The sequence below is a fragment of the Phocoena sinus genome, chromosome 3, assembly GCF_008692025.1.
Source record: "Phocoena sinus isolate mPhoSin1 chromosome 3, mPhoSin1.pri, whole genome shotgun sequence".
Lineage (NCBI taxonomy): Eukaryota > Metazoa > Chordata > Mammalia > Artiodactyla > Phocoenidae > Phocoena > Phocoena sinus.
In genome coordinates, this window is record NC_045765.1 from 103,162,587 (window position 1) to 103,188,880 (window position 26,294).

Here is a 26,294-nt window from a genome sequence, read left to right on the forward strand (position 1 = left end):
GGAAAAATTGCTTTACCTTTCTGAACTTGAATTTCCTCAACTATAAAACGTAGGTAATATTAGCTTTTATATTACAGTGTGATGGTGAGGACATAATGAGATGACACACTGAAATGTTTAACACTGTATCAGACACATAGTAGCTTTTTACTAAATGTTCTTTAATTGCACCCTGTTGCCAGAGCAATATGTACTCATCAAATCTCACATGATATTTTGGCTCATCTGTTTTTAAAACCATAGAAAACACATACGCAGTTCCTGAAATGCAAAGATATGATGTTACATGACATCATTTAACTTATAGTAACAGAGTCATTTTCTGAGTTATTCCCCAAAGGAGGAATTTGGAAGACTAAAGCTCCAAATTTGACCCATACCACACAGAAATTCTCTGATAGGCAAATAATGAACGATCTGAGAAATTCAGTTCCCCTTTACGTGGCCACAAGGCAAAAGATGATCAAATAGTGACAACAGAAAAATAGTATGTGGTGAATAATTTCACTGCAGAATATTTTCTCAAGGCGTTTGATTTTCTAGAGAATATATGATCTATCAGATTCATTTAACCAGTCAATGACTGTCTTATTTTAAGTCAATCAAAAGTGATGTGTTTATAGTGCCAGAAATTATGCTTAGAAACTATTAAACATTTCATATTGAGTCACTCATGTTTTCCCTGGTATACATTTGCATTAGTAAATTGATTACATGAAATACACACATATATTTAAGAAAAATGTTTCAGAGAATGAATGGTTCAATGAAACATTTCTGTTAATTTGACACTTCACACTTAACCCATGTTTTTCATTCTAGACCAAAAAAAGAATGAGGGTAATAAAATATTCATTAACTGCACTGAAGCCCATTTATAGCAGATGATCTCTGGAGGGTAAATTTCAAAACATTTGCTAGAGAGCACTGTGCAAAATATGCAGTTGTCCTGACACAGCAACTAGTGTGAAGAACAGCAAATACAATAGTCATTATTAGTAAGGGAGAGGATCATCCATTGTGAATCACAATGCAGCTACCTTTTGTCATTTAGACTAAAAAAAGTATGAGTCACATTAGCTGTTGCTTAAAATTTAGGGGGATTTTATAGACAGGTAAAAAAACACCAAATATGTCCACAGATTCATCAAGAATTCCTAAAAAGTCTTGATAAATCTCCTTTCAACATTCTTTAAATTCTTAGACAAAATATTTAGGAACATATGGTCATGGTAAGAACCTACAGGTATTGTAGGGTTGAAGGAAAAATGGAAGGAGGAAAATTATGTATATATAGATGGATGCACGGAGAGGTGAATGGATGGGTGGATAGATGGATAGCTAGATAATTAAAAATATCAGAGGCAAAAAATGTTAAAAATTCTAATCGGGCTATAATACCAGAGATTAATGTGCTCTGAATCTCTCAGAACCAAATGTAAGTAGATAATATCTTAGGATAAAGTCAATATTTTCTGGTTTGCCCAATTGCCTATTTGTTCAGAAGACTAGAACAATTACCCAGATTTTTCAAACTCTAACTTTGTGTATGTTGCTGACTTCCACTATAAAAAATATTTTGAAATTATACTACTTTCTTTCAAAAATTTGGAAAGATATGTATTTTTAATTCATTTCAAATCAATTCTTCTTAATAGTGAAAAGTTTGGCAAAATCTTCTATATTGTCCAATGCATGTTGAGTTAACACTTTTTTAAATTTGTAATTGTGGTTAAAAAAAAGCACATAACATAAAATTATGGTTAAAAACACATAACATAAAACTGACCATCTTAACCAGTTTTAATTCCGCAGTATCAAGTATATTCACACTGTTGTACAACAGACCTCTGGAACAGTGTCATCTTGAAACTGAAATTCTATACCCATTGAACAAAAACTCTCTAATTTCTCCCTCCCCCAGCCGCTAACTACCATTTTGCTTTCTGTTTGCCTCATATAAGTGGAATCATACAGTATTTGCCTTTTCTGTGACTAGTTTATTTCACTTAGCATAATGTCCTCAAGGTTCATCCATCTTGAAGCATGTGACAGGATACCTTTCCTTTTTAAGGCTGAAATAACATTCCATTATATATATATTCATCCACTGATGGATATTTGGATTGATTCCACCACTTGGTGATTGTGAAAAATGCTGTTATAAATACAGATGCCCAAAAAATTCTTTAAAAAACCAAATAATTCTTCAAGACCCTGCTTTCAGTTCTTTTAGATAGATAAGAATTGCTGGGTCAAGTGGTACTTCTAATTTTAATTGCTTGAGGAACCACCATACTGTTTTCCATACTGGTTGCACCATTTTACAATTCCACCAACAATGCACAGGCTACCAATTTCTCCACATCCCCACCCATACTTGTTATTTTCTGTTTTTTTGGTTTTTTTGATATTAGCCATCCTAATGAGTGTGAGATGGTATCTTATTGTGGTTTTGATTTGCATTTATCCAGTGATTAGTGATGTTAAGAATATCTTCATATGTTGGTTGATCATTTGCATATCATCTTTGGAGAAATGTCTATTCAAGTCCTTTGTCCATTTTTTAATCAGGGTTTTTTTTAAATTGTTAGCTGTAGGGATTTATATATTCTCTACATTAACTTCTTATCAGATATATAATTTGCAAATATTTTCTCCCATTCCATAGGTTGCTTTTTCAGTCTGTATTGTGTCCTTTGATACACAGAAGTTTGACATATTGCTATTTGTCTGCTGTTGCTTTGTTGCCTGTGCTTTTGGTGTCATAGCCAAGAAATCATTCCCACTTTGAATGTCATGAAGTTTTACTCTATGTTTTCTTCTAGGAGTTTCATAGTTTGGGGTCTTACATTTTGGGTTTTTAATTCATTTTAGTTAATTTTTGTAAGATAACTTTATTCTTTTACATGTAGAATTGCAATACTCTTTTCTCTCTCCCTCACCCCTCCCTCTTCCTCCCCTAGGCATTTACATAAAAATAAATTTTTGATTTAAAAAAAATCATCACCTGCTATTACTCCATATTTTCCTTTTCATGCTTGCATCTATTGTTTGGAATATTACAATCAGTCTCAATGAAAATTATCATGGTACAATAATCAAGGATTAGCATATCAGGTGGAGAATAAGCAGAAGTAGATTAATACTTGAGACAAGATTCTTCTCTTTTTCTGAAAATATAAAGAGAAAAAAGCTACAAATTTTGACATAAAAAGAGAAGTATTTCCAAGCAACACTTCTTTTTTTTGTAGCTGCCCCTTAACAGACTGCTTCATATGAGTCTCAGTACTTAGAGAAAGTTATTTATCATTTATTTCTCATAGAAAGACTAGGAAGATAGAAGACATTCAATGTTTGATTTATAAAATATAAGTACTGGTAATATAATATTGCATTGTACATGTAAAAGAATAAGTTTTTCCAGTGAGTGTTTATATAATCGCAAGATTTTTTTGAGATTTGAGTCTATTACCAGCTTGTTCCATTATGTCATACAAATCTGCCATCAGGTAAAAATCCTATAAGGTTGCACAAAAGCACTGTAAGTTAATTATAAGTAAAAACCCTCAAAATCTTGATATTATTACTTTTTAAATACCCCTTACTGTCTCAGATGTATCAAGAAACAACCACTATTGAGACTTTATTCTATGTGAAATCTAATTCTCTCCAGGGTACTTTATATGACTTATTAAGATAGTCTGTTGGTAGGCAAAATTCTTCTCACTGTGACCAGAAGACTTTAAAATTGGTGGCAAAGGAATTTGGATATTCTCAGAGAAAAAGAATCACTGAGTTGGGTATTTGAAGTTAGGTTTAATGGTCTAATTTCATGTGAAAATATAGGTGCAAGCTCAGACATATTTTGATACAAGTATCTGGGAACTAGATATGGAACTAAACAATTTACAGACCTTGAAATAAGTAGAAAATTATTCTTGAAATCATGTTAAAAAGCAAATGTGAAATTGATCACATTGGAATAAAAATAATCATGACTAAAATGTTTTTCATTACTGTAGGACTTGTATTTAAAAGAAAATTATTTTCTGCATGTTGGATCACTTATGTATAGCATTACCATTTAAAGAATTATTTTCTTCTCAAATTTTTATTACATTTAAAGCAGATAAATGAATCAGAGCCTTTATTAAATAAAGTAGGTCAAATCAGTATTCTACGAATCAAAAAAGCTGTAAGGAGGCTATAATTGATGACAAAATTCTAATGATATAGCTGTCAGTCAGAGTTACTATATTCCACAAGACACTCGATCATTTTGCTAAAATATTTTTTTTAAAAAGTTCTTATTTTCTTTTTGGATTTTATTTAAGTATATTTGTACAAAATCTCAAATGTGTCCAATAGCTTCAATCACAACATTTGTATAGTCCATATGATTTATCATGTTCCAGGCTAAAAGAAGAAGAATGAATGCTGCTCTGCATTAGCAATTCATCCTAGGACAATGTACATACAGGGGACTAAACAAACAAGCAAACAAACAAAAACCAACTCTTCATACAGATAAGAATTCAGTCTGTGATTTTTTTTATGTGTGTCTATTAATTAACTGAGAGTTTAACTTGATTTAATGTTAAAATACCAAAGACATGAATTTGATTTTACTAAGAAAATACTTTCAAAGCAAGCAGACTAGAATACTGATGCACTTTTTCATTAACTTTGCCTGATTCTGAGATAATTTTATTTGAGTGGTCAACTCACAAAATGGAGAATCGTCAAAGATTCCCAACTAGATTTAGTGACCTTCTATATGAGTCTAAAATGATCATGTGTTGTACTGTGAACTTTTCACGAACATTTTCTAAGCAATTAATGCAATCCTATTTAATCCTAAGCACAACATATTCCAGACATTACTCTGCAGATTATTTGAGTTCTCTCTATTAAAGTTAAGTGATAGACTTTAAAAATCACTAAAAATATCACATGATCATCAGGAGTAGCAAGATAAGAGTATTTCCAAGTAGACTTCCTCAAAGGCTAAAGTCTACTCATAGCATGTGGAATGGTCTAGTTGTGATTGCTCAAGACAAAGTGTTTCTACATAAAAGAATAAGTTCAACAAATAATATCTATCATCTCACTTCATTTTATGCTTATGTAAGAGTTCCACTGGCTTCTAAACATAGAATAACTTTTTACAGAACCATAGAATTTTGGAGCAGGAACAAATCTTAGAGATAATCTGTAAGGAACTAGAGGTCACAAAGCTTTAAAGAACAGAAATTAATGAAACAAAGAACAAGGAGACAAGATACATAACATGAAAAACCCAAAACTGCTGTTTTGAAAGTACTAATAATAGACAAAACTCTTATAAGAATGACCAAAGGAAAAACAGAAAATCGCAAATAAATAAAATACAAAATGAAAAGGGGGACAGACTACATATACAGTAGATATTTTATAAATCATAAGAAAATACAATGAATAAGTTTGTTAGTGAAATTGAAAACTTAGATGAAAAGGATGATTTCCTAGAAAAATATAAATGATCAAAATGCATTCAGTAAGGAAGAAATAACCCAACTGATTACTACCACTTAGGAAATTGAATCAAGAAGAAAATAATTCCCCCAAAGATGCCTGGCCCAGGTAGATTTACAGGCAATTTATACAAAACTCAAAGAGTTAGATAGTAATTCATATATAACCTGTGTCAGAGGAAAAAAAAAAAAAAAAGAAGAAAGCTGCCCAACACATTTTATAAGACTAATATAATTTTGATACTAAAACTTAACAAAAAAATTATAACACCCAACTTTTAACCAGCTTCCCTTTTAATTAGAAATGCAAAAACACTATATACAATACTAACTATTTGAATCCAGAGTGATTTATTCAAGATTCACCATAAAAAATCTATAAATTTAATGCACTATGCTAACAAATAAATAGAGACCACATGGTAATCTGAAAAGAGCCTCCCTTATTAAAAATTTCTCCTAAAGGATCTTTCTATTTTAAGTACTCATACCAAGTAGATTCTCAATATATCATGTATCTCTTCCATAAAGAATACAATAGAAGACTGAAAATGTTTTATTTCCCTCCAAAATAATTAATCTTTAAAATAGAATTTTAATTACAAATGTTATTTTTTGCTCTCCTCATCACTTAATCAGGATGCCGCTGGGTTTATGATACTTGGGAAATTTTAAACCAGGTCTGAACTAAAAATTTAATAAAAATATACATTACCTAAGCCTATAGCATCTTTGTTGATACTGGCTGTCAACCTAAATGTGATAAGGATCATATTTTAAGAGTGACTGTGCAAATTCAAGTTACCCAATAACTTCATGAAACCTCACCGCATTAAATTATTGAGTGTACAAATTCTAACTAATGGAGTTGAGCAATCGGGGTAGCAGAGAGGAACTCCAACAAGAGTGTTCAAGAGAACAAGAGAGCTCAGAAGTAAGCCACTGCACCATCTCCTCTCCTCCTCCTCTTCATCCTCCTCTATCCTAAGAAAATTAATGGCTAACTCTCACATGTTATTAAACAAGACAATCTATGTAGATTTAAACAGTATCCATTCAGGCAAAAGCAAAGAAAGTTTCAAGTATATTTGCAAATTTGAATGACTGGGTTTCTGGGAAATGAGTGACACTGGATACAGGGATTTGTATATGGGTAATCAGGTCATACACTTGCACCATCAATTAGATTAGAATTCTTAAGGGATATCCTAGCTTCATTGAGAAGATTCACCTTTTCATAAAGATGCAGGAATTTGTTAGGGGAATCCATACAAGATAGTTGATACCTCTTGCCTTAAGGTGACATTCAGTTCCAAAACTTTTGTACAGACAAACGTTCCTCAAGTATAAGGCTTCACCTTCTGTAGATAAATTTAGGTCTTATTCTACTTAGACCAAAGCACTTGATTGTTGCAATTTTCCTTAACTACCAGTGGATTTAGCAAGGATATATACACAGCTTTAATTGCTTAAATCCCTCACTAACAATTTTTTGACAGTGTAATCAGATTAAATGAAAATGAAAATATTACAGATAATAGTATCTGCATATTTATTTTTATCTACCAAATACAAGATGATCACATGTTGAAGAAAAACATCTTTTAAATGACAGTATAAACATATATTATGCCTCACTGCTTTTCTTTTTAAATGTCTAAACATATAAAAGCACTATATGAAATAAGACTATACTTGCAAGATATAAATTTTTTCTCCTTAGCAATAAAATGCATTATAATTTTAATTCAATTTGTGTCATGAGTTTGTTCTAAAATATAAATAAATGCTTTGTTTTTTTAAAACAAGGTTTATGCAATACAAGATGACTCCTATCCTTCTAGGAAGAATCTCTCACTGAAATGGAAGGTAAATTCTGTAGTCATTCACTAGCTTTGCTGTTTCCAAATTCATTTAAAATGTTTTCTTTAAAAGAGCTTCAGTGATTGCTAAAAATAATATAAATGGCAAAAGCATAAAGGAACTCAGTTTATCACAATAAATTGGATATTTCACAATATCTCCATCAAAAAGTTAGATGAGAATTTTTCATTTTCAAAATTATACACATCTAAATAGAATTATAAACATGCTGTCATGGATCTTAAGAAGGATAGGAATCTCTTCTGAAATTATACCTATTCATTCTTGTTCCGAAAATTATTTGGATTATTTTGAAACAAATGTAAAGAATAAATGTTGAAGAAATGTAAGTTTAGCTGATTTCATATGAAAAGTATTCAATAGATTGAGCATCACTTGAATGAGCCTTTGGTTAAATATTTCCAAACCTACAGTCTTTGTATGGTATGGTAAAGATTGCTTGGTACCTATTACAGCTGTAAACACTTAATGGCTGATAATTAAATAAACAGCATCCATACTGAATCCTGCAAGATTTAACTAAACAAAGAACACTACAGATGTGAGATTTAAATCACTATTTATAACTGCATGTAAAACACAGTAGCTGATGTGAGTAAATGAAATTCCAATAGAAATTTACAATTTCATCTCATTTAAAAAAATTTTTATTCTGAATTCCTTATTCCATTTTTTATTATGAAGTATTTTTTCAACAGATAAAATAAATATGTCAAATGTGCTTATGAACGTTGGTTCTGAGTGAAGGAATATTGTCTCAGAGGTATTTCTTTATTCTATTGATTCCAAAGATATAGCAAAAAAGAATATGAAGAGAAAGAAAAGAAAAAGAAAGAAAAGGAAATAGAAATAGACCCTCACCTAACTACACAAAATCAAATAACGAAAAATGGGAACTAACCCAACACTATCATTACATGTATACATAGCTAAGAAAGAAAATGAAAAGAATTGTATTTTTATTCAGTTGCAGTATCGTATGAAACTCATATTTGAATATTAATTACAAAAAGTCAGTGAAGAATGTTACAGTGTAATGATTTAGAGTGAACTTTAAAAAATTTATACGGAAAACCTGTTAAATATTGAGACATTTTCAGCTTTCTTTATTCATTATTAAAGATGCTTTTGGTATTTTTACCCATTCAATGTACAGGAAATAACAGTGAACATGGAGTATTTTATAGTTGATTACACAGACTAACTGATTACACATATCATTCACTATACCTTCCCTAACACTAATTGTTCAGCATCTTATTTGTGATACATTCCTCTGTGGAGAAGGAAAACAAAAGTGGAATGTGCCAAAGACTAAATTCAATTTACACCATTCTCCAATCCCATATGCCTGTAATGTTTCAGGATCACAGATGTTTACAATGAGAATCTTGTCAATGAGGACACAGACCAGAAATGCAAATGGTTAATGTTCAAGTAACTAACAAAGAATGGCGTGAACCTCCATATTCCTCATCTCCACAAGCATAAAGAAAGGGACAATTTATTTTTAGTAAATTATGGGAGTGAATTACACCCTAATATCTAAATTAATTACCTGGTCATTCTTGATTAACACTTCCCTTGTCACTAGTGTATTGCAAAGAAGTACCAAATTTAAAAACCTGTAGGTGGGCTGAGAGGAACCATAAATTGCGTTTTCAGCAAGAAATAATTTGTCAGATCGTATATGCTTATTATATCCATATATAGTACCATAATTGTCCATGGCATTTTAAAATAGATGAAACAGTCTCAAAGTTATCTATTCAAAAAAAGGATTCTGTTAAAGGAAAATAAATGGATCCTAGCAATGGAGCTGTCCAGGGCTCCATATGCATGTGACAGTTTCTTATTTACATGTGGCTCATGTTTATGCATGTTCAGAAGAATACAGCTGCTATCCCATTCTCCAGAAATCACAGACACCGGTCAAGTCTACAAACGGTAGCCACATTTGAACTTGTAATGTATGTATCATGAAAAGCTAGAAGCCCTAATGTTAGGGAGGGGGAAAACAGCACAATTTGCTTTGAAAAGATAACAGGCATTTTTCAAAAAACAAATACTGTGTATTCAATTCAGCTCCTTTAGGTACTTTCATGTTATAGGAATTCTGTTGGTGATGAAAACAGCATTCAGCCAATCAAATGGCAGTACCCTAGTGCCATCCAAAGTAGAAACCTAGTGTTTAAAATAACCCTGATGAATTATTCATAGAGCTGATGTTTATGCAAATCAGAGAATCATGCACCCACCTGACCACCACGGGAAGAAAAAAACACAGGGAAAAAAAAAACCCACCATGCTTTTAGCATTCTTCAGAACCTATGTAATCAAATGATAATATTCTTTCATTAAATGCATCAAGGAATTACAACCTTACCTGGTTAGTTTGTAGGGCCTTCAGATTTTCTGGATGAAATAACAGACTGTGCGTGCAACCAATAAAACTGAACTGAAAAGCTGATTAAGGGCACTTACTTAATGCAAAGCCACTCACTGAATATTCATATGATGCCTGTCTTTATGCAAATTAAAGCAAAAGAAAGCCCAAGGGGATTGGTTGCCATAGCCTACAAATACTGTGTATAGCAGAAAATATAGAGAGTAGTGACAAATAAATCTTGAATTCATAGCTTTGAAGCAACAAAGGAGAAATAGTAAAATATTAAAAAGCCTAGGTGAATTACAGTTTTAAAGTTCTTTATTTAATCATATTACTTTAGGACTATTGACTGTTCCTATCATGTAATGATCTATAATTATCTTAACGCCAAAAGATACCGTCACTCGTGTTTGTTAGCTTTATTTATCCTGTAGTCATTTATAAGAGCAGACCCCTTAAGCATAGAATAGTAAAGAAGAAACAATTATAATTAGAATATAACCCACTATACTAAAAACCAAACCCAGGGCCACGTGTGGCCCTTTGTTAAGTCTTTCATGTAGTGATCCTTTTGTGGAAAAATCTTACGAGGGAGTGAAGTGTCACTAGAAGACCTCCAGCATTAGGTTGAGCTCTTTGCTTTCTTAATACTGATGTATATCTGCTTCATTTGAAATGGAAGTTATTTTATATTAGAATAGATACTGTGAATCTTTTGGCCAAGAAGATTCTGGCACATGCAGTTTTAAAATCCAAGGATTTTCACTTTTGGAACGCCAATGCAATAACATTCTCTGAAACGTGTGCTAATATGTTGTGTCCTAATCATGAAAAAATGTGAATCCTCACGTATGTATGTGAGAACCAATTACAGGCATTGACAGGATTCATAATATTTAAATAATATAATGCATGTCTGGCATAAAATGTTTACATTGTCAAGGATATTCTCCATCTTCTACTTTTTTAATGAGTAAGAAATGGAGATGGTTAAAAATGCTGGGATGCATCTGATAGGCTTTTTTGTTTGCTTTGGTTTTTCTCTTTGTTTTCTGGAACATACTTTCCAAACTTCAAAACTAAGAGAACAGTGTTCTTCATGGCAGTTACCACTGACTGAAGAGTATTTATCATTTCCAGTATTTCCCTAATAATTCTGACATCCTCACTCCAAAATCACTCTGGTCTCCCCCCACACAAGATAATGACCTTTCAAATACTTTTAAAAAATAAAAATATTTAAAGCACCTTAAGCATCTATACAAAGCTGGCTACACTTATCATAAATGCTATAACAACTAGATCCAATGTTTATTACCTTGCTCTCGGATGTATGCATATGTCTAAACTCATCAAATTGTATCCATGAAATATGAGCAGTTTTTTGTATATTAATTAGACCTCAAGAAAGCCGGTATGTGGGGGAAGAGACCAGATCTAATGCCTGGACACAGTTGTCCTGGAAAGCATTTAAAAAGAAACAGATTTCTTTGTGGCACCTATGGTGGCCTAATTACATCTTTCATGGTTTCAAATAATTTCCTTTCTTTTAAAGTTGCTCATTGGCTTCCCATGAGAGTAACCCTCATAAATGTACACTTATAAATCCACATATATTTTCTATAACTGATATTATATGTATGTATTGATTCTCATTGATGTCTCCTTAAGATTCCCTTTTCTTAAATTTTAGAATTGACTTGAAAAACACAGTGTGATTGACATATATTTAGAGTAAGGTTGGAAAAATTTTGGAAGCTGTGAATTTTCAATATTGTTTAATGGTTATTTCTTTCATTTGATTTATTAGTTATAATATTCATACATATCTGTTCCAAAATACAGAATAAAAATTAATGGATAACTAGTAGTCCACCTGCCTAGTAATCATGCAATTCTTTCTCTTCTATTGATTTAAGAACATATTATTTAGAAGGTGGACTAGTAATTTCTTAAAGTTTCTAATTAAGTAATCTTAAATTAAAAACTTCTAAGAAACAATATTTAGGTCAGTCAGCAACAGTTGCCTTTTTTGAAGCTTCCCCTTCTCCATAAAAATTATTTTTTTGAAAAAAATCAGTGGATGTAGTCAATGATCTGTTCCCCCGCTCTTTCTCTAAAGAGCATTTCTTCAAGTAGTTTAATATCAATAGAAACACTTTTCTGATAATATATACTCCAATAGCTAATAATAACAATAATAGTTATTATTAGATTTTGTTTTCAATATAAGTACCCGTAATCAAAGCCCTAGAAGAAATGCTAAAATTACAAAACCAATCAACAACGTAACAATGTATTTTCATGTTAGTAAATTCAAATTTTTTAAACGTCAAAATTTTTCAACTTTCAAATTAAAATTCAAACACATTTTTTACCAAGACCAGTTATTGTTTATTCAAGCTGCATTGACTATGCTTTGATTACAAGAAAGCTAACACTTCCTTCAGAAAAATATTTCTATTTTCAAAAAAAACACATTACACACACACACACACACACACACACACACACACACACACACACAAATGAACTGCCGGAGCAAAACATAAGTGGGTACCATTAATGTCATTCTTTCTCTGACTCCTGATATCATTACTGGGATTTTTCTTTCCTTTTCTTGGATTTTATCTCTTAATCTCTGGCCCTTATACAACTCTAGGGTATTTCTGACATCTTTAAAATATTTATAAACCAAATCCAAACTGCCCTAGGCCATGGTCACCTCAGACCCCTTATCCTGTCTCTATGCAGGGCAAGAGTAGCTTATTCAGTGAACTAGGTTCTGTAGAAAACCAAAATAGTCTATTCCACATGAAATAACCCCAAACTTTTGAGACTGAGTTAACTGATTTAAATGATGGACTCATAATTTCAAGTTTCATAATTCTTTCAATTGTCTGTGATCACAATGAAATGCTAAAGGGCTATTTATAAGTTCTTATAGCGGTTTCCTAAACAGAAAAAGTTCAGCTCATTTGCCATTTATGTTAGCAGCCAAGTCTCTCTTTTGAAGCTGACTCACTGGACTTTATATAATTAATCCAAAGAATGTGAAAGAATATAGAGAAGCAACTCAAAGTCAGTAAATCAATTGGTAGTCCATTGGCCCAGATATAAAATTTGGCCAGGGGCTGGCTTCCCCCACCCCCCAAAAAACGAATTTGTAAAATTCTTGGTCTATACATGGTTTTTTTTTTTTTTTTAAACATCTTTATTGGGGTATAATTGCTTTACAATGGTGTGTTAGTTTCTGCTTTATAACAAAGTGAATCAGCTATACATATGTTCCCATATGTCTTCTCTCTTGCGTCTCCCTCCCTCCAACTCTCCCCATCCCACCCCTCCAGGCTGTTACAAAGCACCGAGCTAATATCCCTGTGCCTTGCGGCTGCTTCCCCCTAGCTATCTACCTTACTACGTTTGTTAGTGTGTATATGTCCATGACTCTCTCTCGCCCTGTCAAAACTCACCCTTCCCCCTCCCCATATCCTCAAGTCCGTTCTCCAGTAGGTCTGCGTCTTTATTCCTGTCTTACCCCTAGGTTCTTCATGACATTTTTTTCCCTTAAATTCCATATATATGTGTTAGCATACGGTATTTGTCTTTTTCTTTCTGACTTACTTCACTCTGTATGACAGACTCTAGGTCTATCCATCTCATTACAAATAGCTCAATTTCATTTCTTTTTAAGGCTGAGTAATATTCCATTGTGTATATGTGCCACATCTTCTTTATCCATTCATCCGATGATGGGTGCTTAGATTGTTTCCATCTCCGGGCTATTGTAAATAGAGCTGCAATGAACATTTTGGTACATGACTCTTTTTAAATTTTGGTTTTCTCAGGATATATATCCAGTAGTGGGATTGCTGGGTCATATGGTAATTCTATTTGTAGTTTTTTAAGGAACCTCCATACTGTTCTCCATAGTGACTGAACCAATTCACATTCCACCAGCAGTGCAAGAGTGTCCCCTTTTCTCCACACCCTCTCCAGCATTTACTGTTTCTAGATTTTTTGATGATGGCCATTCTGACTGGTGTGAGATGATATCTCATTGTAGATTTGATTTGCATTTCTCTAATGATTAATGATGTTGAGCATTCTTTCATGTGTTTATTGGCATTCTGTATATCTTCTTTGGAGAAATGTCTATTTAGGTCTTCTGCCCATTTTGGGATTGGGTTGTTTGTTATTGAGCTGCATGAGCTGCTTGTAAATTTTGGAGATTAATCCTTTGTCAGTTGCTTCATTTGCAAATGTTTTCTCCCATTCTGAGGGTTGTCTTTTGGTCTTGATTATGGTTTCCTTTGCTGTGCAAAAGCTTTGAAGTTTCATTAGGTCTCATTTCTTTATTTTTGTTTTTATTTCCATTACTCTAGGAGGTGGGTCAGAAAGGATCTTGCTGTGATTTATGTCATAGATTGTTCTTCCTATGTTTTCCTCTAAGAGTTTGATAGTTTCTGGCCTTACATTTAGGTCTTTAATCCATTTTGAGCTTATTTTTGTGTATGGTGTTAGGGAGTGATCTAATCTCATACTTTTACATGTACCTGTCCAGTTTTCCCAGCACCATTTATTGAAGAGGCTCTCCTTTCTCCACTGTACATTCCTGCCTCCTTTATCAAAGATAAGGTGTCCATATGTGCGTGGGTTTATCTCTAGGCTTTCTATCCTGTTCCACTGATCTATCTTTCTGTTTTTGTGCCAGTACCATACTGTCTTGATTACTGTTGCTTTGTAGTATAGTCTGAAGTCAGGGAGCCTGATTCCTCCAGCTCCTTTTTTCGTTCTCAAGATTGCTTTGGCTATTCGGGGTCTTTTGTGTTTCCATACAAATTGCGAAATTTTTTGTTCTAGTTCTGTGAAAAATGCCAGTGGTAGTTTGATAGGAATTGCATTGAATCTGTAGATTGCTTTGGGTAGTAGAGTCATTTTCACAATGTTGATTCTTCCCATCCAAGAACATGGTATATCTCTCCATCTATTTGTATCATCTTTAATTTCTTTCATCAGTGTCTTATAATTTTCTGCATACAGGTCTTTCGTCTCCTTAGGTAGGTTTATTCCTAGATATTTTATTCTTTTTGTTGCAGTGGTAAATGGGAGTGTTTTCTTGATCTCACTTTCAGATTTTTCATCATTAGTATATAGGAATGCCAGAGATTTCTGTGCATTAATTTTGTATCCTGCTACTTTACCAAATTCATTGATTAGCTCTAGTAGTTTTCTGGTAGCATCTTTAGGATTCTCTATGTAGAGTATCATGTCATCTGCAAACAGTGACAGCTTTACTTCTTCTTTTCTGATTTGGATTCCTTTTATTTCCTTTTCTTCTCTAATTGCTGTGGCTAAAACTTCCAAAGCTATGTTGAATAAGAGTGGTGAGAGTGGGCAACCTTGTCTTGTTCCTGATCTTAGTGGAAATGCTTTCAGTTTTTCACCATTGAGGATGATGTTTGCTGTGGGCTTGTCATATATGGCCTTTATTATGTTGAGGAAAGTTCCCTCTATGCCTACTTTCTGGAGGGTTTTTATCATAAATGGGTGTTGAATTTTGTCGAAAGCTTTCTCTGCATCTATTGTGATGATCATATGGTTTTTCTCCTTCAATTTGTTAATATGGTTTATCACATTGATAGATTTGCATATATTGAAGAATCCTTGCATTCCTGGAATAAACCCCACTTGATCATGGTGTATGATCCTTTTAATGTGCTGTTGGATTCTGTTTGCTAGTATTCTGTTGAGGATTTTTGCATCTATGTTCATCAGTAATATTGGCCTGTAGTTTTCTTTCTTTGTGACATCCTTGTCTGGTTTTGGTATCAAGGTGATGGTGGCGTCATAGAAGGAATTTGGGAGTGTTCCTCCCTCTGCTATATTTTGGAAGAGTTTGAGAAGGATAGGTGTTAGCTCTTCTCTAAACGTTTGATAGAATTCACCTGTGAAGCCATCTGGTCCTGGGCTTTTGTTTGTTGGAAGATTTTTAATCACAGTTTCAATTTCAGTGCTTGTGATAGGTCTGTTCATATTTTCTATTTCTTCCTGATTCAGTCTTGGCAGGTTGTGCATTTCTAAGAATTTGTCCATTTCTTCCGGATTGTCCATTTTATTGGCATAGAGTTGCTTGTAGTAATCTCTCATGATTTTTTTTATTTCTGCAGTGTCAGTTGTTACTTCTCCTTTTTCATTTCTAATTCTATTGATTTGAGTCTTCTCCCTTTTTTTCTTGATGAGTCTGGCTAGTGGTTTATCTATTTTGTTTATCTTCTCAAAGAACCAGCTTTTAGTTTTATTGATCTTTGCTATCGTTTCCTTCATTTCTTTTTCATTTATTTCTGATCTGATTTTTATGATTTCTTTCCTTCTGTTAGCTTTGGGGTTTTTTTGTTCTTCTTTCTCTAATTGCTTGCGGTGCAAGGTTAGGTTGTTTATTCAAGATGTTTCCTGCTTCTTAAGGTGGGCTTGTATTGCTATAAACTTCCCCCTTAGAACGGCTTTTGCTGCATCCCATAGGTTTTGGGTCGTTGTGTCTCCATTGTCATTTGTTTCTAGGTATTTTTTTATTTCCTCTTTGATTTCTTCAGTGATCACTTCATTATTAAGTAGTGTATTGTTTAGCCTCCATGTGTTTGTATTTTTTACAGATCTTTTCCTGTAATTGATATCTAGTCTCATGGCGTTGTAGTCAGAGAAGATACTTGATACAGTTTCAGTTTTCTTAAATTTACCAAGGCTTGATTTGTGACCCAAGATATGATCTATCCTGGAGAATGTTCCATGAGCACTTGAGAAAAATGTGTATTCTGTTGTTTCTGGATGGAGTGTCCTATAAATATCAATTAAGTCCATCTTGTTTAATGTATTATTTAAAGCTTGTGTTTCCTTATTTATTTTCATTTTGGATGATCTGTCCATGGGTGAAAGTGGGGTGTTAAAGTCCCCTACTATGAATATGTTACTGTCGATCTCCCCTTTTATGGCTGTTAGTATTTGCCTTATGTATTGAGGTGCTCCTATGTTGGGTGCATAAATATTTACAATTGTTATATCTTCTTCTTGGATCGATCCCTTGATCATTATGTAGTGTCCTTCTTTGTCCCTTTTAATAGTCCTTATTTTAAAGTCTATTTTGTCTGATATGAGAATTGCTACTCCAGCTTTCTTTTGGTTTCCATTTGCATGGAATATTTTTTCCATCCCCTTACTTTCAGTCTGTATGTGTCTCTAGGTCTGAAGTGGGTCTCTTGTAGACAGCATATATAAGGGTCTTGTTTTTGTATCCATTCAGCCAATCTGTGTCTTTTGGTGGGAGCATTTAGTCCATTTACATTTAAGGTAATTATCGATATGTATGTTCCTATTCCCATTTTCTATATTGTTTTGGGTTCATTATTATAGGTCGTTTCCTTCTCTTGTGTTTCTTGTCTAGAGAAGTTCCTTTAGCATTTGTTGTAAAGCTGGTTTGGTGGTGCTGAACTCTCTCAGCTTTTGCTTGTCTGTAAAGGTTTTAATTTCTCCATCAAATCTGAATGAGATCCTTGCTGGGTAGAGTAGTCTTGGTTGCAGGTTTTTCTCCTTCATCACTTTCAGTATGTCCTGTCACTCCCTTCTGGCTTGTAGGGTTTCTGCTGAGAGATCAGCTGTTAACCTTATGGGGATTCCCTTGTGTGTTATTTGTTGTTTTTCCCTGGCTGCTTTTAATATGCTTTCTTTGTATTTAATTTTTGACAGTTTGATTAATATGTGTCTTGGCGTATTTCTCCTTGTATTTATCCTGTATGGGACTCTCTGTGCTTCCTGGACTTGATTAACTATTTCCTTTCCCATATTAGGGAAGTTTTCAACTATAATCTCTTCAAATATTTTCTCAGTCCCTTTCTTTTTTTCTTCTTCTTCTGGAACCCCTATAATTCGAATGTTTGTGTGTTTAATGTTGTCCCAGAGGTCTCTGAGACTGTCCTCAGTTATTTTCATTCTTTTTTCTTTATTCTGCTCTGCAGTAGTTATTTCCACTACTTTATCTTCCAGGTCACTTATCCGTTCTTCTGCCTCAGTTGTTCTGCTATTGATCCTATCTAGAGTACTTTTAATTTCATTTATTGCGTTGTTCATCGTTGCTTGTTTCATCTTTATGTCTTCTAGGTCCTTGTTAACTGTTACTTGCATTTTGTCCATTCTACTTCCAAGATTTCGGATCATCCTTACTATCATTATTCTGAATTCTTTTTCAGGTAGATTGCCTATTTCCTCTTCATTTGTTAGGTCTGGTGGGTTTTTATCTTACTCCTTCATCTGCTGTGTTTTTCTGTCTTCTCATTTTGCTTATCTTACTGTGTTTGGGGTCTCCTTTTTGCAGGCTGCACGTTCGTAGTTCCCGTTGTTTTTGATGTCTGTCTCCAGTGGCTAAGGTTGTTTCAGTGGGTTGTGTAGGCTTCCTGGTGGAGGGGACTAGTGCCTGTGTTGTGCTGGATGAGGCTGGATCTTGTCTCTCTAGTGGGCAGGTGGTGTGTTTTGGGGTGTCTGTGGCCTTGTTATGATTTTAGGCAGCGTCTCTGCTAATGGGTGGGGTTGTGTTCCTGTTTTGCTAGTTGTTTGGCATAGGTTGTCCAGCACTGTGGCTTGCTGGTCGTTGAGTGAAGCTGGGTGCTGGTGTTAAGATGGAGGTCTCTGGGAGATTTCCACCGTTTAATATTATGTGGAGCTGGGAGGTCTCTTGTTGACCAGTGTCCTGAAGTTGGCTCTCCTACCTCAGAGGCAGAGCCCTGACTCCTGGGCTGGAGCACCAAGAGCCTTTCATCCACACAGCTCAGAATAAAAGGGAGAAAAAGTAGAGAGAATTAGTAGAAGTATGAGGAAAGAAAGAAGGAAAGGAGGAAAGGAAGGAAGGAAGAAAGAAGCAAAGAAGGAAAGAAAGGAGGGAGGGAGGGAGGGAGGAAGGAAGGAGGGAAAGAAGGAAAAAAGACAGAAAGAAGATACAGTAAAAATAAAATAAAGTATAATATAGTTATTGAATTAAAAATATTTAGAAAAAAAAGGGACAGATAGAATCTTAGGACAAATGTTGGAAGCAAAGCTATACAGAGAAAATCTTACACAGAAGCATACACATATACGTTCACAAAAAGAGGTAAAGGGGGAAAAATCATAAATCTTGCTCTCAGAGACCACCTCCTCAATTTGGGGTGATTCGTTGTCTAAAGGAGGGAAGGAAGGAAGGAAAGAAAGAAAGAAAGAACGAAGGTAAAGTATAATAAAGTTATTACAATTAAAATTACTTATTAAGAAAAAAAAATTTTTTTTAAAACCATGGACGGATAGAGCCCTAGGACAAATGGTGGAAGCAAGAGTATACAGACAAGATCTCACACAGAAGCATACACGTACACATTCACAAAAAGAGGAAAAGGGAAAAAAATCATAGATCTCGCTCCTAAATTCCACCTCTTCAATTTGGGATCATTCCTTGTCTATTCAGGTATTCCACAGATGCAGGGTATATCAAGTTGATTGTGGAGCTTTAATCCGCTGCTTCTGTGGCTGCTGGGAGAGATTTCCCTTTCTCTTCTTTGTTCTCACAGCTCACAGGAGCTCAGCTTTGGATTTGGCCCTGCCTCTGCGTGTAGGTCGCTGGAGGGCGTCTGTTTTTTGCTCAGACAGGACGGGGTTAAAGGAGCCGCTGATTCGGGGTCTCCGGCTCACTCAGGCCGGGGGTTGGGGGATGGGGGAAGGAGGGGCACTGCGTGCGGGTCGGGCCTGCGGCGGCAGAGGTGGCATAACGTTGCGGCAGAGGCTGGCGTGACGTTGCACCAGCCTGTGGCCCGCCGTGCGTACTCCCGGGGAAGTTGTCCCTGGATCCCGGGAATCTGGCAGTGGCGGGCTGCACAGGCTCTGCGGAAGAGGGGTGTGGAGAGTGACCTGTGCTCGCACACAGGCCCCTTGGTGGCGGCAGCAGCAGCAGCCTTAGCGTCTCCCGCCTGTCTCTGGGGTTCGCGCTTTTAGCCGCGGCTCGCGCCCGTCTCTGGGGTTCCTTTAAGCAGCGCTCTTAAACCCCTCTCCTCGCGCACCAGGAAACAAAGAGGGAAGAAAAAGTCTCTTGCCTCTTCGGCAGGTGCAGGCTTTTCCCGAACTCCCTCCCGGCTAGTCGTGGTGCACTAACCCCTTCAGGCTATGTTCGAGCCGCCAACCCCAGTCCTCTCCCTGCGCTCCGTCCAAAACCGAAACCCGAGCCTCAGCTCGCAGCCCCGCCCGCCCCGGCGGGTGAGCAGACAAGCCTCTCGGGTTGGTGAGTGCCGGTCGGCACCGATCGTCTGTGCAGGAATCTCCCCGGTTTGCCCTCCGCACCCGTCGCTGTGCACTACTCCGCGGTCCCGAAGCTCCCCCCTCCGCCTCCCGCAGTCTCCGCCCGCGGAGGGGCTTCCTAGTGTGTGGAAACTTTTCCTCCTTCACAGCTCCCTTCCACTGGTGCAGGTGCCGTACTTATTCTTTTGTCTCTGTTTTTTCTTTTTTTCTTTGCCCTACCCAGGTACGTGGGGGAGTTTCTTGCCTTTTGGGAGGTCTGAGGTCTTCTGCCAGCCTTCAGTAGGTGTTCTGTAGGAGTTGTTCCACGTGTAGATGTATTTCTGGTGTATCCGTGGGGAGGAAGGCGATCTCCGCGTCTTACTCTTCCGCCATCTTCCAGTTTTCTCTATACATGTTTTTAAATTAAAATCAGTTGCCAAGTTTTAAAATTACAAGGATTTACATTTTGAAAAAACAGAATTTTCTGGTTTTCTTGGAAAATCAGAAGGAGCTTTACTCTGGGCTGGCATTGCCACAAAGTAACAACCCCCTGGGGCCAGGTAGGCTTGCTCCCTCTAAGCGGGTCCCAAGTTCTCCACCTGCCCTCCATTCTCACCGGGATGCTTGCTCTTTTACGCTATCCTTGGAGGCGTCTGAAATTGTAACATGAGGCATTTGAGTTGGACTTATGAAATCTGGGGTAGGCACTGAATTTTGAGACTGTTTTCAATCTACTGTACTGTCTGATTTTTATATTTTTATTTGATAGGTGTATGTTTATAAATCTACTGTTCAAGAAATGATTGAGAATAAAAAGTAATCTGCACAAAGCGTAATTGACACTAGGTAGGCTGCTTCCACAGGTACATTTTGACACTCCTGCTTCTATCAGACATAATCATGCTATCCTTTTTATAACAACATCAACAAAAACATCTTGAATAGAAAAGTAAAATAACCATCAATACTAATATTTTACAGATAATTTTCCTATAGCAAACTTACACACACACACACATACCCTACAGTAGGTACATTACTGTTAACTATATCCTTTTTAGTAATAACTTCAAAGGCAGAATCCCTGGGTTCTTTTCTCTTTACTCCTTGCTTCAATTTTCAAATACCTCAATTTTCTAGAGCCTATCTGTGGTTTCACCAGGGATCTCAGTCCTCATAGTTTTCCATTCATAATTTGTACTTGATACTCTGCTTCTCTAATTTGGTGGAAAAAGAAGAAAAAAAGTTCTCAGACACTCTTGAGAACTCCTTCATCTTCTCCTCCAGGGCCCCAGCGCATAGCCAAGATGATTACATGGGTTTATATGAACCCTTTGGCAAGAAAACTTGTGATCTTCTAGTCCAATCATAAGACGGGGATTTTTCTTTCTATTTGTAATGGAGAAACAATCTATCCACTCTACAGTCTCACTAAAAATAACTAATAACCCTTAGGTTTTGGTTGAAATTTACCTTATCCTTAGCAAGCATTGCTCACAAGTGTAAGCAATTACACCTATAGTTAGATACATACCATTCTTTAGTCATACGATTACATAGATTTTATTTTTTCCTAAAAAATGCTCTATTCCCACAGGTAGAAAAAATATTTTAAATCAAGTCAAAAAAGCTTAACTGCTTTTTGAACACTATGGTTTTGTTATACACTAAGATGAGAAGCTTGTGCATAGACAGCTAAGCCCTCTCTATCCCAAGCTGAAAAGTAGGCCAGCGTTTCTTCCTTTTTCTTCTCCTCCCCTCTGCTTGGGTTGCGTGGACCCTGCATCATGATTATAGACAGGCCCACTACTTTAAGCTTTCCTGGGAGATATGCCTTTCTCTGTTTGTTCTCTACATCTCAAAATTCTTTTTACTGTTTCTTTTTATGGGCTCTGGCTGATGTCTGGTTCATTGAAGTTAATCTGATAAATTCATTTGAAACAGTTTAATAGATAATAAAAAGGCCAGTGGCAGAGACAATTTGGTTCAAATGAATCTTTCAAATCATTCTATACAAGCAAGTATCTGCCAAAACAATATTGGTTCTAGTGGTACCTAATTTAAACTTTAAAAGCAATGCAAGGAGGTAATACTAGAGTAAATTCATTGGAAAAATCATTTACAAACATGGTACAGATTTCATTTGAGTGAGGGAATGGGTAACCTCTAATTGATGGCTTGATTACCCTATGGTTTAATACCAGTATATGTACTATTGTTGCAACCCAGAATCTCATTTACTAAGGTAACTTTTGAACTTACATATTTCAGAGCACAGACTGGTATTTTGATAAGAACATTTTCAGAATAACAAACAACCACTGTCTTGAGGTTATAATCCCACTTCGCAATAACTTACAGGTTTCCTGTCTCTTCTTTTATCTTTCTCAAATATTTAATTACTTGACTTAAAAGTTTCATTAAAGGACTCTAAGAAGAAGACTCCCCTCCCTAAACTGTGCCCAGATTTCTGGCCTAAAGAGAGTGTGAGATAATAAATGTGTGTTGTTTTAAGCCACTGTTTGTGGTAATTTGTTACACAGCAATAGAAGACTAATACAGTAGGTATATTACTTTGTATTCCCACCAACAATGTGCATTCCAGTTGCTCCACATCCTTCGTTTGATATTGTATGTCTTTTCCATTGTAACCATTCTAATCTAATTTAGAAAAATGTTTTCATTTTCTATAAAAAGCCTTGCTTGGATTTTGATTAGGATTACATTAAATCTACAAATGAATTTAGGAAGAACTGACACCTTCACAATATTGAGTATTCTGCTGAATGAACATGATATCGTTTTCCATTTATTTAAATCTTCTTTAATTTCTCACAACAATCTTTGTAGGTCCCAGTATCCAGGTCGGCACCTGAATACATTATGTTAAATTTAGCTCTAAACAATTCATGCTTTTAATACTAGTTTAAATGCTTTTTAAATTTTTTAATTTATAATAGTTGATTTGTTACCTGTATACAAATAAAAATGATTTTTGTACATTGACCTTGGGTTCTGTTACCTTACTAGGCTTTAGATTTTATTTATGACTTCCTTGGCATTTTCAAAATTTGTTTGGGTGGGCTTAGAGTAGCCTTGACTCTAGGGATAGTTTAATTCTACATGGATCTTCTGGAGCTTCTGTTGAATTCCCTGAGTGAACATCCAAAACTCTCCTCTCTGTGAGCTCTGGAAAGTGTTCAGCTTAAAACCCTGGTCCCTCTTTGCCCAATGCTTGTCTATCTTAGTGTTCAGCAAAGACTCAAGAAAACTCCTATGCAGAACTTTGAAGCTCTTTTTCTTCATATCTCCTCTTCTCCATAACTCTGGCCTGCAACTCTCAGGTGCCTCAGCTTCTTTGAACTCCAATCTCCATGCTGTCAATTCAGTAAGAGCATCATTTTGCCCTCCATGTTTCACAGTATCCCATGTGCCTCCCTGCAGAAAGCCAAGCAATCATAGAGTTCAGCCCTATGTTTCCCTTAATGATTCTTACCTGCCTGTTCTCCAATGTCTTAAACAGTTCTTTTAGGCATCGAATCCAGTTTTATAATTGTTCTTTTAGCGATCAAATCCAGTTTTATAATTGTTTTCAGTGGAGATATAAATCCAATCTCTGTTGCTAATCACGGCAAGAAGTGTACCTCTCTTCCTGTGTTTCAGACTTAAAATTTTTTCCAATTAGGTCATATTCTCTTTCATTTTTCACAGACTATTCACAATTTCTGGTCCACCAGATACCATTTTTTTGCATGCTATCAGAATTGAAAAAAGCCAACCATATTGAGCATTGATGAGTATACAGCCATTAGGCATTTCTTTCAGATATCAATAAATAATATAGGCACAAAATAGGTAAGGCTATAGAGAATTTTAAGAGCATATTTAATAGATTTAATCTAATTGATTTGTACCGAACTTCCTACCAATAATAGAAAATATGCGTTCTTTTAGAATGTACACAAAACATTAAAATGTTAACCATTTGACCTCAACATAATCTCAATAATTCCAAAAAGTATAAACCACACAGATTATAATACTGGCAACAATGTAATAAAGTTTATAATTAACAATAAAAAGTAACTAAAAATTTATATTCATCTGGAATTAGAATATGCACTTTGAAATAACTCTTAAAGAAGCCTTCAAAAGAAAAATTGCAGATAATAATGGAGTTGCATCACATGAAAATTTTACTTCTTTAGATTCAAATATGCTTCCTTATATGAGAGAAAAAGAGTGGGAATGAGATATAAATAACTATATAAATAATGTGGTTGATTCTGCCTGCCACTCCACTCAAAGAGCAGATGCATGTGGACAGGGAGGGGTGTTCTGCTGTGTTAGCTCTGCTGTTCTTCATGATGTGACTCTTAACACCATGTTGAATAGGGTTCATGTCATTAAAGATACATTACGGTACTTCCCTACCTTAAGTTTCAGGGCCCCTCACTCAATATTTCCTCTTAAGGCCTTATATCTAATTTTGTACAATTTTTCTTAAAGAGGGACCCACAAATTGTTTAAGTTCAGATTCCACAAAACATGAGAGCCAACCAGAAAAATATTCAAGTTCAAAATGTTAGTGAGAAGTAACCATGTCAATGTCCACGAGAATATAGAAACCCAAGAGCACTGGGTCTTTTGAGCTCCTTTTGTGCCGGAGATATTTGCAGATTTAAGAAGCTGAGCAGTACCTTTGATAACCACTTTGATCTAGAGCAACAAAAGCTAAGTCCAAGGCTTAGCAAGGCAGGTGGCCCTGGTGAACAACCCCTGTGGGCCACACCTTAGGAACATGGACAAATAGAAAGTACTACAACCTTTGCAATCAGGTGCAATGAGCTCTCAGTCATTTGGGTTGCACAGAAAACTTCACACTTTGAAACTAACTGAAGGTCATCTGTTTTGCTTGTGCACCCAAAACCAAAAGGAAATTCTCTCTAAATGAAGATAACTTCATTTTAGGTTTCAAATTATTTCTACAAATTATTTTTCAAATAGAACATCTATCACACAACCAAAGGTGAGAGGAAAAGACAACATAAGCAATTAACGCTATAGACAATGAAATAGATCCACAGGCACACTAGTCAATGAAATTACCAGACACAGATTGTATATAAAAAAAAAACTATGCTTATTATGCTCTTGGAATTAAAAGCATAATCTCCAAATGTAAACTAAGAACTGGAAATTGTGAATGGTGATATAGCCTATTAAAAAACCCTGGAAATTCTATGGCTAAAGTGCACACAGATACGTAAGAACTCCCTCAAAGCACAATGGCAGTTAAGACGTACACAGGGAGAGAATTAAAGAAATGAGAGATAGATCAGAACAAGTTGCCCCTAGAGTAATGGAAATAAAAACAAAAATAAACAAATAGGACCTACTCAGACTCAGAAGTTTTGCACAGCAAAAGGAAACCATAAACAAAACAAAAAGGCAACCCACAGAATGGGAGAAAATATTTGCAAATGATGCGACCAACAGGGGATTAGTTTCCAAAATATACAAACAGCTCATACAGCTCAATAACATAAAAACAAACAACCCAATCAAAAAAATGGGCAGAAGATCTAAATAGATATTTCTCCATAGAAGACATACAGATGGCAAACAGGCACATGAAAACATGCTCAACATCACTAATTATTAGAGAAATGCAAATCAAAACTACAATGAGGTATCACCTCCAGTCAGAATGGCCATCATCAAAAAGTCTATAAATAATAAATGCTGGAGAGGGTGTGGGGGGAAAAAAAAACCCTTCTACACTGTTGGTGGGAATGTAAATTGGTACAGCCACTATAAAGAACAGTATGGAGGTTCCTTAAAAAACTAAAAATAGAGTTACCATATGATCCTGCAATTCCACTCCTGAGCATATATCTGGAGAAAACTATAATTCAAGAAGATACATGCACCCCAGTGTTCATTGCAGCACTGTTTACAATAGCCAAGACATGGAAACAACCTAAATGTCCATCGACAGATGAATGGATAAAGAAGATGTGGTACATATATACAAGGGAATATTACTTAGCCATAAAAAAGAATTAAATGATGCCATTTGCAGCAACATGGATGGATCTAGAGATTATCATACTAAGTGAAGTAAGCCAGACAAAGATCATATGATACCACTTATATGTGGAATGTAAAAAAAAAAAAAGACGCAGTGAACTGATTTACAAAACAGAAATAGGCCC